Source organism: Triturus cristatus, chromosome 4_1, assembly GCF_964204655.1.
Source record: "Triturus cristatus chromosome 4_1, aTriCri1.1, whole genome shotgun sequence".
NCBI lineage: Eukaryota > Metazoa > Chordata > Amphibia > Caudata > Salamandridae > Triturus > Triturus cristatus.
Window position 1 is genome coordinate 1227471538 of NC_140585.1, and position 6000 is coordinate 1227477537.

The window sequence follows — 6000 nt, forward strand, 5'->3', positions numbered from 1 at the left end:
CTTTCCAGTCTGCTGGGGCACCCGGCAGTCTTGCTTCTTGCCCCCACAGCTCTTTGATTTCACTATTGAGCCATTAGCTGCTATTATTCACTCTTGTTTCAACAATCGTGGATTCCTTGTTTCAAGGGCAGATAGGGAGGAGGAGAAAATCTCACTATATGCAGGTGACATATTGCTTTATGTGACTTAACCGGTTACCACGATTCCGGCTATCCTCCGGGAGTTCGAGTCATGGAGCATACTCAGGGTACCATATTAACTGAGGTAAATCGGTGCTCTGTCACCCCTTTGGGCCACCATTCTTCCCCGGACCCTTCAGGTGGAGACAGCGGGATTTCAGTATTTGGGGGTATTTGTGACTCCTTGTAGGGAGACATGCCTATCTAGGAATCTGGGTTGAGTGGTATCCAATTTTCAAGAGGAGGCGGAAATATGGTGTATGCTGCCATTCACTCTGCTGGGAAGGGCAGCTATGTTTAAAATGATAACACTCCCCAAGTTGCTCTACACCTTACAAAACATATATTACCTGGCTCACCAAATAGAGGGAGTCCGGTGGACTCTGCTGTGGGGTGGTGGACATCCTAGGATAGCGCTTAAAACCCTTCAGCGCAACCCGTATAACGGTGGGATTGTCCTTACGGACGTAAGAGCCTACAATTGGGCATCCCATCTGGTAGCTGTCGATGACTGGTACTTCACACCGCTGGATCATTCTACGTACAGGCTGGAAAGGGCACAGTTTTCCACTTGATCTTACTTCCATCACCTGTACAGTGTGAAGGGTATTCAGCAGTTACTACCGGCAACGTGGGTGGCAGTAGAGGCTGGAGGAAGGGCAGTAGATGTGTAAGTTGGACTAGGAGAATTACTCGAGCGACTCCACTTTGGAAGGGGGCGTGGATGCGCAAATTGAGGAAACGTAAGGGGTTTAGATCCTGGGATCTGCTTGGAATCTCCCGGGGTGGAGACCTCCTGGAGGACAGTGGTCTGATGTCCTTCTTCACCCTTCAAAGGGACTATAATATGATTACAACCAATATTTTAAATACACCCAATTGCTCCATGCTTGGCAGGCAGAAAGCCTGGGGGAGCTGGAGATCCCAGAATATGCCTGGGCACGGTGGATTTAACATTAGGCAGGCACATCAACACTCGAAATTAAACATGATAACAGTACTGTAAAAACAGCTCATACCCAAATAATATATTTACTTGATTTATTTTTTCCATTTTCTAGTTATTCTCTTTTTTTTTTTTTAAATACCAAACTATATATATCTCCCAGTATTCACACTTGTTTATAAACAACACAGGATGTACTTTTTTTCAGTTAATACACATATTTTCTTTGATACTCTGTAAACCAATTGTCAGGAAATCACAGTTGTCATATTTTTCATTTCATTATTACATTCAAAAATATTTCAACGATCTCTCTGATCAAATAGTCAATATTTTAGAACCATTAGTCAAATTAATGATGTGCAGAGACTGGCGACTTGTTGACAAACTCCGCATGTTTCGGCATAGGCCTTTGCTAGGACTCCGTCACAGTGATTACTAATGGGTGTTTATGATACAAAACAACCCCAAGCAGACTTTGGCAGGTAATGTTTCTGTTACTGCCGTATGTTGATTTTTTAATTTACATTTTTTCTTGAAGGTAGATAGCCCTCTGTATGTTCTTTCCTGTATCGACCACGTTAGTTTAAAAACGGCACTTCTTAGATCACTCCCAGTGGATAATCAAGATACTCCTCCCGGGTAGCGTTAAAGGTATGAAATACTTGATGTGCGTGTATCAGAATGGACAACAATACTTAGATGTAAGGATGTGTACCTCACAATATATATCACTATACACGTTTGTGTACAAGTTATTCAGGGAGCATGTATGTCTGAATTTCACATCTGTCTATTTAGGCTCCTCCACAGTTTCGGCCTTGTCGATCGCTATCTTTCACCTCTTCTACGACGCCAAAAACGTGCATCAAGTATTTTATACCTTTAACGCTACCGTGGAGGGGTATCTTGATTATTCACCTGGAGTGATCGAAGAATCGCCGTTTTTAAACTAACGTGGTAGAAGCTTTAGACATTAGGGGCGCTATTCACAAAGGTACATTTTCATGTATCGATTTACGACAAGTAACTTTACTCATACAGTTTTGAGCAATTTTACTACTTTGGCTATTAACCATTTATGAGTGTAAAGTTACTTGAAAATGTAAACTTATACTTATGTGTGCAGAGATCTCCACAGTCAAGATGAAGATCTCCGAACATAAAAGACAGAAGAAGCAGAAACATAGAGCTCTGCATGTAGGTTAGTGAATAGTATTTTATTGTATGGTAAGATATACTGTTGTAGTACTACTAAACATATTACAAAATGCAGTTTGTGAACAGGCACCTAGGAAGGCCCCCAATAAACAATCACTGCAGTAGGCAGTGGCATCGTCACAGTAATATATGTATTTATTTCAATTGTAAACTTCTAATTTTAAGTAATCCATCAGATGTTTTTGCATGGAGTGTGGGCATAAACAAGACTGCACCAGCCAGTGCTAGAAGTACTGTTAGTAATACATGAAAGCGCAACCCCACAATATGGCGTTACACTTATTTAAGAGTGGTTATGTGTAAAAATGTGCTGTTGCAACCACTTCTGACTGTATTGTTAGTAATTGTTGGAAGAGCAACTTCAGAATACATGTGATAGAAAAAGAGCAGTGAAACAGTGGTTACGTTTAAATAAAGTTATTCATTTTTGAAGCCTGGGCTGGATTTATTGTCAGCAACTGTTGCAAAACAACCTCAGAGACCGAGGGGCAAAAGAGGATGCAATGAGAATATCTGTTCCCAAGAAAAGGAAACATTGCAATATAAAATCATACATTTTCCTCACATTTCTGTGAGAAACACTTCTAGAATCTGCATAGATCCACACACTTCATACCACCCAGTGTTTCCACACTTCTCCCAATAAAATTGATGGCACGCTACTTGTGTGGCTGAGGCCCAATGCTTGCAACAGGGTCAGATTACGCACGCAAGGATGCAGAGTTGTCCAAATGTTGTATGGATCCAGGAAAACAACAAATAAAATCATCTCCTGGTGGCTTTCTGTCTCTTTGGTGGGGCAGGTGAAGGATAAATACCCGTACCCTCTGGCCAGGGAGGGCAGAAAGACTGTATTGCCCGGACAGTGTAAGTTATAGGTCCAAGCCCAAGGGGGCATCTCCCTCCCCACCCAACAGTAAATAAAAGCATTCGATGGAGATCTAGGGGGCCTTCTGCCACTCCGGGTGGGGCACATTGTGGTACACTGTACCTAGCTGTCCCAATTCAGGGCAGAAAGACGGGGGTGGTGGGATCACATGCCAATACCCAAAGGGATCTCCCTCCTCGCAGGAGTAAGTAACGTAATTCTCTGGTGGTCTAGTGGGCTTTCTGCCACCTGGAGAGGAACATTAGAGGCAAACACCCCCTATCTGTCCACTGTGGAGGCAGACAGACTGTTGTGCCCCGGTGTGGGGGGGAAGCCCAGGTTGGGCACGCACACCTCGCCCCCGCCACCCATAAACAGTATCCCTGGTATCCAGTGGAGGTGCTCCATTAGAGAGAGAGAGAGAGCATTGGAAAGGGGTCCAACGCTACCTCTCCAGTTTTGATCAGTACTTGTTGGGCAGAGGGATGAACCCATGGCACTGATCAAAAGTGAAAGCAGACTGCACCATTGGCGTGGTCTGTGTTCACTTTTGTTTTGCTGTGATGTCAGTGCACTGTGCAAACTGGTGTTACAACAAAAGGAAAAAAATCTAATTCAGAAATTGAGGGAAGATTTGCCCTCACATCCTCACTTCGATTTTAGAAAGGGAAATAATTCTCTTGCTTTCTCTAGAAACATTGTTTTTTTTGTGCAGCCATTGACTTGTTCCTAGTGTTTGCTCTGGTAGGGAGGCTGTTGGGTATGTATCAACTGCCGTACTAATGCTGTTAGAGGTGATGCGTGTATCTACAGTTAGTCATTCAGGATGTTCAGAAATGTAGAAGACCTAAAAGAAGATGGGTTGCACAATTTTACTGTAATATATCAATGGGGGGAGGGAAAAAGAAGCAGAGGTCCATTCGGCTTCCAGAGGTTAGTACAAAGATATCAGGGTGGGGGAATGGACCACTTGTCCTGTGTACCAGGGTCTTTCAATTTACGTGGTTGGGCATCCTTAAAAAACCCTCATATACGTACACTGGCGTTGGGCGGTATATCTTGATTCTCCGCCGTAGTGTATCGTGATAGCATGATCATTGGGCTTTTTATTGTCCAAATGCTAACCTCCCCATGGAGGAAGACCAACTGGTTATACAGTAGTGGTCAGGAATAATGGAACGAGGGCGTGCTCGTGCTCTGTGAACTGTGATGTTAAAATTCCTAAAGCCAAGTCCCGTGTCCTTTATTCTTGGGGTTCTTGACAAAGGGAAATTAAAAATGGTGTTCGTGCATATAAAAACTTGTTTATTAGTTTGATGCACTGGTATGTATCTAGTGTTATCTGGTCAACATGTTTCAGCCCCATGCAGGGTCTAGAGGCTTTCGTCAGGACCGGAAAGTGAAATGGAGGGCTTAATTGGGCTCTCCACTATTTTCTGTGGGTGGGGAGTAGTACTCACCACCATCGATTTAAGGAAATCAGACCGTTTGTATCCGTTCCTGTAAAGACAATCAAGGGTTAAATGACAGCCTAGCGTGATACTCTACAATGCTAAAACGATATTCTCGTGCTTTATGTCCTGTTAACATCAATATTTCTAATTAATGGACTGCGTTGCTATCGTGCCTTCTTTCATTACACGGTGCATGCTTTATTAAAAGGGACTAACTACAAAAAGGTTTTAGTGAATGCTATCTCGGTTCTCTTACTGGTGTGATTCTTAATTAGATTAAAAAAGGGTCGCTTAGGTGATGCGATTATTCCATCCTTGTTGTTCTCATAGCTACTCGTTTCCCTATGATAGCGCGAGCCGTCGTTGTGAATAAGTAAGTTTAGTGTATAGAGTCTCAAAATACGATTGTATGTATGGTTATGGTAACAAACATGAAGTTCATTGCATGGTGAGCGTAAAGTTATGTGAACAGACGGCGTTGCCGTCTGCTGATTCAGCGTTACGGAGACAAAGGCCAGAAGCAAACTGTCTGAGTCAAATACCTTTCAAAGCAAGTTGGACATCTTCATTCAGGATGTCAGTCAGTTAGGTGAGCGCCAATTGCTGCATGAAATGGGAAAATATAAGGTTACTTATCTCACAGGTTGACGCGGTGTAGAGAGCTCGCCTCGCCGTCGCTTACCGGCTACTCTGGCAGAATAGCTTGTTCTGACTCTGACGTTCCCCTGGATTAACGTGCTCCCGGTTGGGCTCGTTTTTCAAAGACCGGTTCTATTGAAATTAAAGTAGGACTAGTCGGTCTTGGTTGGCCTCGGGAGAGCACTGATGGTTGGCATAACGGTCTTTGCCGTATTAGTGTGATATGGTGTGCGAAGATGAGAATCTCAATCGTATTCTCGCATCTTGACTTGCGCCCAAAAGGACAGAGATATTGGTGGCAGATGGTTTCGTTTGGTGAGGCTTCCCTTTCACGGGATGTATTCAGCGGTGTGCTCAGTTATCATAATGAGCATTTTTTTGTCTCTTGTATACCGTGGTTGCTCAGTGTGCACAGTTATCATAATGAGCATTTTTTAGTCTCTTGTGTACTGTGGTTGCTCAGGTTAGTGTTTAGGGGTTACAGAGAGACTTATTCGTATAGAGATCATAACAGAGTGTACTCAATCGAATAGGCACTACTGCAGTTAGGTTCTCTTCCTTACTCTGGGTGATGGTGATGTCTGTGATTCATGATGAGTCTATACTTGGAATCTCCAGTATGTGGGGATTACATTACAGTATTTCATCTTTTTAGTGCGTGCCACGGTATGGTATCGTTCAGGCCCTCTTTAT